General features: G+C 39.6%; 1 protein-coding gene and 1 long non-coding RNA gene across 2 annotated transcripts in view; one reads left to right on the top strand and one right to left on the bottom strand.

The window, feature by feature from the left end:
• Nucleotides 1-13,319, bottom strand: part of TASP1 (taspase 1) — a 313,757-nt gene that overhangs the window by 31,845 nt on the left and 268,593 nt on the right. The gene's annotated exons all lie outside the window — the stretch shown is intronic.
• LOC111092202 overlaps nucleotides 5,590-13,319 on the top strand; it is a 51,753-nt gene continuing 44,023 nt past the window's right edge. Inside the window, exon 1 of the long non-coding RNA XR_005377558.1 lies at nucleotides 5,590-5,679. This is a non-coding gene — a long non-coding RNA (uncharacterized LOC111092202). The remainder of the gene's footprint in view (nucleotides 5,680-13,319) is intronic.

Here is a 13,319-nt window from a genome sequence, read left to right as displayed (position 1 = left end):
CTCAGCTCATGATTCCAAGCTTGATTTTGGAATCATAAGTTCAAGTCCTGTGTTGGGCTCCACATTGGGCAAAGGGCCTACTTAAAAAAAAAAAAATTACATATTATTTGATTGTATCTACACGACATCCTTGAAATGGTAAAACTATAGGAAGTGACAATAGATTAGTAATTACTTGGGGTGGTAAGAGAGTTGCCTCTAAAAGAGTACCATGAAGGAATTTGGGGAATTATGGAACTGTTCTGCATCATGATTGTGGTGGTGGTTACTTTTATCTTAAGATTTTTTAAAATTTAAAAGTAGGCTTTGTACAAATATGTAATGGTCATGTTATACACCTGAAACTAATATAATGTTATATATCCATTAAATCTCAGTGAAAAAGGATAGGTTTTGTGTAACCACAGGACAGTGCTATCTAAGAGAATTTTTGGTAATAAAAAGGTTCTATATCTTGAGGGGTGCCTGGGTTAAGCATCTGCTTTTGGCTCAGATCATGATCCCAGGGTCCTGGAATTGAGCCCCACGTTAGGCTCCCTGCTCAGCGGGGAGTCTGCTTCTCCCTGCTCTGCTACTCTGCCTGCTTCTCTCCATTCTCCCTCTGCCTGCTACTCCCTCTGCTTGTGCTCTCTCTCTCTTTACTTTATAAGTAAATAAATAAAATCTTTAAGAAAAATTTTCTATATCTTGATATGCCATACTGTAGTCACTTGTCACATGACATCGGAAGGCACTTGAAATGTGGTTATTTTGAGACCCTGAATTTATTTAATTTAACTAGTTTAATTATTTAATTATTTTATTGAACAGTCACATGCAACTTAGTAGCTATTGCATTGGACAGTGCAATTACAGAACACTTGAATTGCTGTGTTGGATTCCAGAGTTTATCTAACTTGTATAGATGAAGAAAATGCAGGAATATCTACATTGATAAGAAATCCAAAATTTATCACACGTACACTCATTAAGAATGCATTAAACATTTTATAATGTGGCTAAGGATTCTGGAGATTTGGGTTAAAATAAATTCACATTCACTCAGGATACTACATCCAATGAAGTGATGGGCATGTGGGCTGGGTGGGGTTAGAGGGGTGGAGCAGGAGACACATCAGTGCTTCCTGTGTGACAGCAGAAAATCAGTCTATATCCTTTTTTAATTGTCATAAATAATTCAAATGCAAATAATTACTTACTCACTTGACTTGGATTGGCCACAATGAGTAACCATGCTGCCTCTTGGACTCAGACACTGTATAGCCATCAAACCAATGTTTTAATATAACACTTATGATATGTTGGCTAACTGAATTTAAATCAAAAATAAATAATAAATAAAATAATACTTAGGAAAATTCATGGTTCTTTATAACCTAGCCCTTGACCACCTCTTACCACTCTCCAAACACACAGAAAGGGACTTGTGATTTCCCTACCTTACATCTCTGTTCCTTTGCTTTGTCCATCAATTCCACATGGAGTCCCCTTTCTACACTCTTTTAATGTAATAAAAGATACCTTCCTTTTCTTTATTACAGTGTCTCCCAAACATCCATCATTTGAGTACTGCTTTCTTGAGATTTTGCCTTGTCTCTATCCTTCCTATACTATTATTGATCTTAATACTTTGAACATGACTCACTCTCATTTACTTAGCTTGCTTTATGTGATCTTATCCATGACACCATGGGTTTGGTGTGCTAATTATATTCTTGCCAGCACATAGTAGAGCAGATATATTATAAGGAAAAATTTTAGCCATTCACGCCCTGAAGTCAACTCATGTACCACCAGTGCCACACTCAGCACTTTGGGTAATGTGGCTTTCACAGCAGGCTCAGGCATCCACACCTCCAGGAAGTGGGCTATGCACCCCTAGTGCCCCAGCAGTTAGGCAAGCCTCTGGTAAGAGAATTAGAAGACTCTTCAATGGGGAAATTGACTGACATTTGGGAGTCCTCCCAAAGAGCAACTGGCCTGACTCCACTGTGAAGCCTTTCTTGCATATAAAGCTTCCAATCATGTCTTAAGTACTTCACTAGAAATAGGAACAGAGAGCCAAAGACCACCAAATATTTGAGGAATGTCTCCTAACATAAAAGCCAAAAGCCAAAATGAAGAACTAGGGAGAAAAACACAAAGGTCAAGGAGATAATGTAGAGATCAGAAGAAAACTATAAAAATCCCACTAAAGTTAATATCCTTAGATTGAAAAGAGATATTGCATCCATGAGACAAGAAGAGGAAACTATAAAAAATAATGAAGGAAATAATAAGAACTCTTATATAATTTAAAACAGGGTGGCTAAAATTTTTAAAAATCAAAAGGCTCGGAAAATAAAATTGGTGAAACCTCTCAGGAAGTAGAACAAATAGAAAACTATTTTTCATAAAGATTGATAAGAGTCTTGGGGAATCAATGTAGGAGATCCAATATCCAAATAATAGTTATTCCAAAGACTTAGAGAATGGAGGAGGAAATAAATTATTAAGGAAACAATAAAAGAAAAATTCCATTATTCAAGAGCATGCCGTGAGAATGAAAGGCCAGCTGAGTGACCAGTACTGTGAGACTTGTGGAAATAAAGAGAATATCCTAAAAGCTATCCCAGAGAGAAGAAGAAAAAACATCACTTACAAAGGATTGGAAATGAAACTTGCATTGGGCTAGTCACAGCAATAAGTGTGCTAGAAGACAGTAAGGCAATTGAGTTTCAACCAGGAATCTACATACAGCCAAATTATAAATTATCGTATGAGGAAGAATAAAGACATTTCAGACACATCTCTGGACTGAAAAAATTAGTGCCTCCCATGTGCTGTATCTTAGGAAACTACTAGAGAAGATGATGTTACAAAAGGAGGGAGTAAGTCAAGAAAGTGAGAGATGTGGGGATCCAAAAATGAGGCAACCCAAAGAGGAAGTCACAGGGCAATGGTGAAAAAATACTCCAGGATAAAAACCATGCAGCAGCCCTAAAGACTGCATCAAAACAGGAGAATGCAGGGGTTTCGCAGGAAGACCATACAGGAAGAAAGTAGAATAAATTATCTGACATATTTGAGCTTTTGGAAAAGCTATTAATGGGTGGGTGTTGACAGATTGGATGGGAAAAATTAAGGTAGGACCCAGAAAACCCTGCAAGAGGAAAGCAACAATAAAATGAAGCATTGGGCAAGAAAGATAATCATTATTCCCTACTTGGTTCTGGGGGAGACCATATTTGGCAACCATAACAACATGAATAGTGGCAATTGATTTAATTAAAAATTGTGTCAGAATTATGAAAATAGGGAGAGAGGAAAGGGGAGAGAGTGTGCAAAAGTCTGTGTCCTTTGCAGGAAGTCAACACACAGGGTTTTTTTTTTTTTTTTAAGATTTTATTTATTCATGAGAGACACAGATAGAGAGAGAGAGAGAGGCAGAGACACAGGCAGAGGGAGAAGCAGGCTCCATGCAGGGAGCTCGATGTGGGACTCAATCCCAGGTCTCCAGGATCACGCCCTGGGCTGAAGGCGGCACTAAACCGCTGAGCCACCAGGGCTGCCCAACACACAGGATTTAAAATGAATAATTCAGAAAAAAAGTATAAGGAAACAGATAAATACTAGGAAAAAAAATAGTTGAAAGCAGGTAGGTCTCAGGCAGCAGGACTTGGCAGTAGGAAGTGGTAAGGTCCTTGTTCTTTGGGGGCTTCTTTAATTTTTAAATTATGTCCATATACTTTACAAAAAAACAAAACAACTTAAAAAGGGAGAGAGAAATTATGGCTGCCAAGCTGTAGATCAGAGAACAAGGATTTAGTTGCTGAGGGGAGCCATAAATATAGTAAAGCCAACTTTCTAAAGGCTCCCTTCTGCACACACTACCCCCAGATGATGTGACAATATTACACAAGGGAAGAGAAGGAAAGCCATGCCCCAGCTCCACCCTCCCTTTTGGGAAATTCTTGGCTCAATTCACAATACTGAGTCTTTGTTTCATGGTGTTTGCAGGACTCTGCCCTTTTGGAGGTGAGATGTTTACTTTCCATGGCCAGAAAGTTTCCTACAACCCTATCCCACCATACATGTGGCTGGGGAATTGCACAAGCCCTAGCATGCTTCCTTCAACACTGTGTGTCAAGCCTTGGCCACGAATTATGTGTAATATGATGGTGCCTTTGGAATGCTTTATGGACTGGCTCTGTCTTCCATCTTGACCAAGTGAATGGTTCATGATGTGGCTAGGGAACTGATTGGTGGGGAGATGGCCACTTAACTCAGCTACATTTGAATGCGTCTCTAATTCTTTCTGCTCTCTTTCCTCCTAAGCTCCAGTCTTGTTTATCTTGATCAAGGAGATCCTCCATCCCCAAAAAGTCTAATAGAGAGCTTGCTGTTCCTCACTTTGCAGCAAAATAGCTATGTTGATACCATGCACAACCTTGCTCATACCTTAACCACTACTGCTTCCTAAATGTTGAGACATCATTAGAATCATATGCTATTATACCAATGTGCTGTTGGTACTTCCTCTCATTCTTTATTCCCACTGGATTCTTGACAGGAAACTAAAGTTTTATTTCCTAAAGCAATCATAAATCAAAAAATAAAGAAAAGTCAGAGAAAGGGCAGAAAGAGAGAAGCCTCACAAATCTGTATCTTGCTGTTGAGATGTTAGTAAGTATTTTATATAATATGAAGTTTTATGGCTTAAATTCAAGAGGTGGGAATGCAGTAGCTAGTATTCCAGTCATGCCTACAGATTTTTCCAGATTTAACAATCAACAATATGAGCAATCATTGTGAAGCAATAGTCACTTCATTCAGCATATAGAAGTCAGAGAAGTGGGGATCCCTGGGTGGCGCAGCGGTTTGGCGCCTGCCTTTGGCCCAGGGCGCGATCCTGGAGACCCGGGATCGAATCCCACATCGGGCTCCCGGTGCATGGAGCCTGCTTCTCCCTCTGACTATGTCTCTGCCTCTCTCTCTCTCTCTCTCTCTCTCTGTGACTATCATAAATAAATAAAAATTAAAAAAAAAAAAAAAGAAGTCAGAGAAGTAATCTGCCTTTCTCTGCTTAGTCTTAAAGAACTGGGTTTTGGGAGTGTCAGCAGCCTCATAACTTAACTCACAGACTAAGCCTACATCAACATGACTTTACTATTTGTTCCAGGAAATTCTTGTCCAGTAAATAACCTCAATGTTTCCTCCAGGATCTTCCTGTAAGTAAATACTTATTTTCAAACAATGAACTATTCAATCAGCCCCCTTTGTCAGGCCAAAAGTTGTTCTGTGGGACAGATCTACTTGCTTATCAAAGCATACTTTGCTCTAGAACCCTTACTTTTCAGGATGCCCGGTGGCTCAGCGATTAAAGTGCCTGCCTTCAGCTCAGGGTGTGATCTTGGGGTCCTGGAATTGAGTCCCACGTTGGGCTCCTTGCGTGGAGTCTGCTTCTCTCTCTTCCTCTCTCTCTCTGTGTTTTTCATGAGTAAATAAACAAAATCTTAAAAAAAAAAAAAAATAGAACTCTTACTTTTCTGTGAACTTTGCCTGCTTGCAATCCCCACATTGAAAGGTCTGTCTTAAACCACTCAAAACCAGATCTAAAACTCTACACATACCTGCCTGGACCTTTCCCTCTGAAGCTACTACTAAGGCTTTGTCAAGGTGGCGTTCTCCTCTATTGCAGTAAGTAATAAACAGCTTTGTTTGATCAGCAGAGTCCTGCTATGATCTTTTTAGGGAGTTGGCAGTCAACAAATACATGCATTTTAATCATTTGTGTACTGTCACAACTGTTAGCTTCACAGTCTTGTTCTGATAACCTATTTTACATTTCTTTCATTCATTTGTGCATTCATTTAAAAAAATTTTTTTTGAGACCTACTACGAGCCAGGGGGGTTAAAGAATCTTGGTTCCTCATTTCATGAAGTAAGGAAAAAAGACACTAATCAAGAATTCCACAAATATAAATTACTATAAATTGTGCTAATGCTATAAAGGAAGGGATGTGGTGCCAAAGGAACATTTAATAGGCCTACTATGGGAAATCTGCAAAGGATTAGTCCATTGGGCTGAGCTAGGAGGAATGAGTAATCTCCAGGTCTGAAAATTGGGTCTCAAGTGTAGTATGAAGGACAATTTTGCAAGCTGAAGGAAAAATTCACTGGTAATAGGTTAGGAATTTATTAGCATTCTCTTCAGTTCCTTTATCTTCAGGATTAGATAACCATTTTGTTTCTTCTGGCTATTTCTCTTTCACAGAAAAGAAAAAGAAAGACAAATATATTTCAAAAGGAAGAGAACCAAAGAGAAAAAATAACATATCCATGTTTTTCACTGTTAAACTCCCTTTTTCCTGGTAAGAAGCAGTCATGGTAAAAATGGAAGATCTTAACCACTCTAAAAAAGTCTGGCAATATCTTATATTTATATTTTTATATAAATGTAAAATACCATATAACCCAGGATTTTCACTCTTAAGTATTTATCCAAGAGAAATGAAACATACACCTACACAAAGACTTAAATATGAATATCCTTAGCAGCACTATTCTTTTTTTAAAAGATTTTATTTATATATTTGAGAGAGAGCACAAGCAGGTAGAGCAGCAGACTCCAAGTTGAGCACAGAACCGGATGCAGGGCTCGATCCCATGACCATGAGATCATGATCTGAGCTAAAATCAAGAGTCAGACTTTTAACTGACTGAGCCACCCAGGCACCCTACAGCACTATTCTTAATAGCCCCGAATTGAAAACAACTTGGTTCTCACCAACAGTAGAATAGATAAATAAATTGCAGCATATTCACTAGTGGAACACTAAACAGCAGAGGCAATAGGTAACTTACTGCTATATGCAACAATAGGGATGCAGCTCTCAAACACATTCTAAAGGCTGGATGCAAATGAATATATACCACGATTCCACTTACATGAAATTCTATAAAAGGAAAAAAAAAACACCACTAATTGATAATAACAGAAAACAGATAATGGTTACTAAGAGCCAGAAGTAAAGAGGGGCTGACTGCAAAGGGGCATTAGGGAACCTCTTGGGGTGATAAAAATGTGCATCTTGATTGTGGTGGCAGTTACACAGGAAGATATGTCTGTCAAAATTCATTGAACTGTACATTTGAAATGGGTCTATTTTATCTACATAAGTTTTAACTACATGAAATTGATCTTTTTTTCTTTTAAATGAACTGAGAGTGGAAGAAATTTTTTTCCAATGAGATTGGTGAACTTTACTCCAAATTTGATTGAGTCAAAGTTTTATGTCAGTCTTGCTGCAGAGAAAAGAACTATATACATCGGGCTAATCCAAAGACTGACAGAATTCTGGTGGGGAGAAGAAATGGTTAAGTAATTAATCATTGTTAGACTAGATACCAAATGAAAGAAATGTCTAGTTAAAGATCTTTAGAATCTTAACTGACAGTCAGTGGACAGTCACCTGGGAGGATGAGTAACTGGTTTTTCAGACATGATCTTAATCCCATCAGAATTCATCAGGAAATTGGGGTGCCTGGGTGGCTCAGTCAGTGAAGTTCTGGCTCTTGATTTCTGCTCAGGTCATGATCTCAGGATGAGATCAAGCCCTGCCTCAGGCATCACACTGGGCGTGGAGTCTGCTTCATTAAGATTTTCTCTCTCCCTCTGCCCCTGATCCTTTCTCTCTCATCCTCCCTCCCCCCTACCCCCAAAAAGAAAGAATTCATCAGAAAATTGCTTCTGCATTTATCAGGAATGCCAGTTTCTTCCTATGAGGAGGTTTGTGTATAATAACTCATGAAAAAGGTCCAATTCCAGATAAAATTTGGTATATTTTTTTCTTCCAAATATAAATTCACTAAAAAAAAAAAAGGTGGAAGGAAAACACTTTGAAATGTTAAGTGTTGTGATTACTTCTCAGTGATGGGATTATAAAGGAACTTCACTTTAATCCTTGTCTGATTTTTTAAAACCTTGTCTAGTAAATCAAGTATTACTTTTGTAGTTCCAGTAATAAAGAAATGTTTTTCACCATAATTTCAACAAAGAATTCCATTTCTTCATTATAACAAGTTTGATTATGAAAAATGAAGTAAGAAATATGAAAGTGCTGGCCTGGGATCTGTGGAGGGCGGACAAGCCATGTTTTCTCAATGGCACTAAGCTGAGGAGTGAAGCAAGGTTAGGAAGGGAAGAAATTCCTTAGAGAAGGAAAGATGCCAGGAGATGGAGATAAATAGTGCCATGGCCATTGGGAGAGGGGCAGGTACTGATTTAGTTTTGGTAGTTCTCCTCCCATCTTTTGCGCTTGTAGTGGCCAAAGATGGACAGGTAGCAAAGGTCCACCTGATGCACAGCAGCTTGCCCGGTGCTCCTGTCCATTGGCTTATGAGCTGGACTGAGACTCCTACTTTTGTAAACAAAGACCCTGGATTTGAAGTCTACATATTTGACCCCTGAGATGGGCCAAATGGTTATCTCCACTGAGATATCTGTGCCCACTGAGAGAAAAAATAACTTGGAAGTGACATGGAGTAGTTTGCTGTTCATCAGGTGCCCTACCTACTGCATCTTCCAAGACCAGATTAGGAGGCATCTTTCTGAGTCAGCCAGCTCCTCATGCTATAGCTCAGGGTGTGCATTGCACAGAGGAGGAAAAGAGAGAACTCAAAGGCAACTTGTAGATTTTGCACATGAGCCACTGAGTAAACATCAATATTGTTGAAATGGTGAATTCCGGGGAAGGAGCAAGCCTGGGGGTCAGGGGATGGGGAGATAGAAACTAAGTGTTCTGTGTTGGACATATTATGAAATGCTTTGTTAGGAGTCACAGTGGACATACCAGGTCAGCAGTGTGCAGTTTAGGTGCGTTCAGGCTGGAGATTTGGGGGCACAATACTTATGGCCATAAGACTAGATAAAATCATCTACAGAGAAAAAAGGGCTGAGAACCAAGCCCCAGGACCACCAATGTTCAGCGGGAGAGAAGAGAAACCATAAAAGGATACTGAGAAGAAGAAATGAGGGAAGTATGAGGAAAACCAGAAGCATTAAGTGTCTCAGAATCCAAGTGAAGAACGTCTTTAATTCTAAATCTTCGAGAATTCCAGCTTCTAAAGAAGAACTCCAGCTATCCTTTAAGCAATGGCTGCACTATTTCAGCCCAATGACCTACCACTCCTAGACCTACTGAAAAGATATTTACTATGATTAAGTCTTTGGATCATGGCCCAACGTCCCCCCCAGTCACCTATGTGGTTGATTTTTCCTCCTCCTGCCCAGGGTAAGGTTAGCCAAAAACAAGTCCCCTGCATAAGAGATTCATTCTCTGGCCTTTATAATATAAAATGAGCCTTTCCCAATTTCCCAGCATTGACTGCCCTGAACGAAGTGTGCGTTGAATAGACATGTTCTCCCAATGAAAGATGGTTCCAAAGAGCACTCTTCCAGGTGTGCACCAAAAAAGCATTTCCTCTTTTCTTACAGACTCTGCACTCATCTTGGTACCAAGAGGGTATGGCCTTACTTGGCTAAACACACACACACACACACACACACACACACACACAATTCAACTCAGCTCAGGGACTAAAAACACTGAGGAGCTCAGGAATTGGTTTTAGGTGTGGAAGTACCAAAATCACCACCACCTAGCTCTCGCTAAGCCTTAGGCGTTGTAGCTAATCAGTAACATTGAAAGACTCCTTTTATGGAGGCTTCCCCACCATCAATGAACTCATTTTATATAAATATTTAGCCAGGCAATAAACTGGACAGCCTATATTACTCAACATCAGTCTCAAAAGACCCTCCCGATTTATATACACAGCATTTTGGTGGAGCAATACATTTTACACGCATGACATGGTCAGCGATAAATATACCAGGGTAGGTCAAACCCTATTTGGTTCTCTGCTTTTAACTGTCTTGGGCTTTGTGTGTTTCTTTAATCAGTTGGATGATTTAGATAAACAACGTGTATTAGTCTTTGTAAGTAGAACATGCCTTGAACTTTCTCCAGATATTCATTCCCATTCATCATCATAATAGTTGCTCCCCCTTGGCCATCATTAAGATTAGAAACGTCCTTGAACCATTTAATGATATTCCACAAGACTGGACAGACTTTTCATGCCTTGATGAATTGTGATCACTCAGCTTAGACCAATGAAATTGGATATCCTTTAATGTGCCTGATGACTTTAAGGAGTCAGAGAAACTGACTGACTTTAGGGAAAGCAGTGCTCAGGAATCAAAATGGCTTCACAGAATAACCATTCATTTGGGGGAAGATGTATGATTTAAGTAAAAATTGATTAATGAGTTAATATCTAATCTGATAGCTAACTGCAATAGATTTTATTTCTTTGTTCATACAGCTGAATATGGTTTTATCTTCAAGTGTCCACTTATTATAGAACTCATTAGAATTCTTAAAGCAGATAGGAAATCATTTTTTAAAGCGTAAGTTAGAATGTTAAACGAGGTTCTTTCAAGCAAAGTGACTTTTATATGTTCACACCACTGGTAAGGAAAACAATATAAAAACAAGGCTGGGCTAGAATGTGTTTAACTACCTTGGAGTGAGAAAGACTAGTTGCCTCTATTTGATGGTGGCCTGCAGCTCCAGATGGTCACCATGGGAGTGATGTGACCCCCAAATGTCTGTGTGACACAAACAAGCAGACTTGGCAATTTGTCCCATAAATATCTTTAGTATCCTCACAGATTTTTCTATTCCATCAACTCCGAAAACACTGACATCACTATGGTTTAGAACTGGCTATTTATAGTAGCATATTTAAGTCATCTTTAAGTTCCTCTGCAAGCCATGACCTGAGACAACAGGGTTAAGAACAGGACATGAGTGTAGTGGAGAGAGCAGTGTGCTTGGAGTCAAAAGACCAACTCCTGGCTCTCTCATTGGCAATTTGATAATTGAGGAGCTTCAGTTTCTTCTTTTGTTCATCATTTATTCATTAATCATCTATAGTGTGCCAGGTGCTGTCCTTGGGTTACAGGATAGAATGTAATAGAACATGGGGCTCAACATTCCATGTTGAGGACCTATCGAATATAACTTCCTCCCTTCCAGAATTGTCATATGTGCCAAATAAGAGAGCATAAGTAAAAGCACTTTATAAGGTGTTTTTCTCCCAGCAGAAAATCCCGAGATAAGAAACTGAATGCATGGGTTTTATTGGAGAAGCACAAGAAATACTGGCAGTGGGGCTAGGAGATGGGAGAGGGGAAGGCAGCCAATAAAGGATGCACTGACAAGGCGATCACCACTGTGGGAACTGGAAACACCAAAGGGAAATTCTGGGAAGTGGTGCAAACAAAAGCCCCAGTGATATTCCACTCCAAAGGTGAGGTATTTGGGGTATTTGTACACCGACTCCTGAGAATCATGATGTGTTAATGCCCTGGTGCTTCGGTGTGCCACCAACAGAACAGTCTTCTGTCATTTGGGAGAGAACGCACAGGCACAGAGAGGCAGAGTATGGTAATTGCAGCATATGGCAATTGGAAATCAGCTGGATCACACTGGAAATGGTGGTGTCTAGGAATATGGAGGGGGACAGTCTGTGAATGACACAGATGCGTAAAGAATGAGCCTATTATCATCATTACTCTACTGTTCAGATAGTGCCATCTGTCCCCAACCATGTGCCCTGGTATTTAAAAACCACTTGCAGGCTAACTTACAGTATACTAGTAACTCTTATTAACCAGCTTGATGTGGAAACACTGTAGACTTGTTTCTCAAACTCAGTTTGTGAGTCCATATAGATGGAGCCTCCAGAACCCACTAATTCAATGCATTCTGCAATTTAAGAATTTTTCATTTTGATGATAAACTAAAATGAATTAATAAAAACATATTCAGGGTCAACTTGCAACTAATTCGGGCCGGGCAATCTCATTTGCATTTGAATTTTGGATTATAGTAATGCTGATGCCAAATGAAGATTGCAGGTAGCTAGAAAAGAGTAAAGTGAGAGAATTGAGTCATGATCAGTAATAAGGTATGCTGAACATAAAATAACCTTTGTGGTCTTATCTCTATGCCTAGGGTTGAGCAGAAGTGGTGCATGGATCAGTCTATGTACACACCACCTTTTGTCAGTAAACCCTCAACTAGGAGTTTTTCATGAAATGGCTACATCTCACTTTCCCAGGTTATCTATTAAGTGGATTGGCTAGAAAAATAATGGATAGATAGTTAAAAACAAGTTTATTGTCAAAAAGGAAGTATAAAGCACGTTAGCAACTCAAATGATGCCTATCAAATTCAAAATCAAAAGAATCAAGTCAACTAGTAAAATATTCAAGTTTCCAAATAAAGGTTCCTGTAATAAAACTTGGACTTCTGCTTCTGGAAAGATGGAGTAGAGTCACTTTCCCTTATTCCTTCCACTAAGTATAGCTAAAAATATGGAGCATTATATATAAAACAAACATGAGAAAAGTTGGAAAGGTAGAGAAAAGAAGACAGGCCAGTTTGGGACCACAAGTCCTGAGGAATATGGTGATGAATTCCCTGAGTTTTCGTTTTGCCTCAGCTAGCCCAGACTGGATGCTGGAGAAGCCAGCAACCCCAAAATAAATACCAGTGGACACAGACAAAAGAGCCCTAGGAAACTGCTCTCTCAGGCTATTGCAACAGAAAACTTTTAGATCAGATGGCTCTACTTCCAGCCAAACACCACAAGAAAAAAAAAAAAAAAAAGAGTTCAACCCCACCCCCACCCCCTCCAGTGAGGGTCACAGGGAGAACCTAGACTTCCATCCTCAGATTAATACAGGCATCCCAACACCCCCTCTGCCAAGTGAAGTCATAGAAACCCGAAGGGGAAAGGAGACTTTCATCTCCTGCAGGGAGTAAAGAGCCACCTCCCCTCCCAGTGGGCAGGATGTCAGCAAAAGTCCTAGTGGGAGCCTGAACTCCACTTCCACCAGGGGGTAATGAGGAACCTCTCCCCACTGGGTGTCAATGGAGCTGAGTGGAGAACCCAGACTTCTCCACTCCCATCTGGCAAGTAAGAAGGAAGCACTCCCCTTCTCCCACAAAAGTGGCATCAGAGGAGACCTGCAAAGACACAAAATTTAAGGAAGATCCAGAGACTCATAAAATGATAACCAAAATATCCAGGTTTCAATGAAATGCCACTCATACCAAGAACCAGGAAGATCTCAACTGGAATGACTAAAGACCATCAATAGATGCCAACATCAAGATGTTAGAATTATCTGACAAAGAATTTAAAGCAGCCATTGTAAAAATGCTTTGACAAGCAATTATGAACATGCTTGAAACAAATGA

Source organism: Canis lupus, chromosome 24 (assembly GCF_011100685.1).
Source record: "Canis lupus familiaris isolate Mischka breed German Shepherd chromosome 24, alternate assembly UU_Cfam_GSD_1.0, whole genome shotgun sequence".
NCBI lineage: Eukaryota > Metazoa > Chordata > Mammalia > Carnivora > Canidae > Canis > Canis lupus.
Note: the sequence above shows the minus strand (reverse complement) of the source record. Positions and strands in the feature narration are given on the sequence as shown.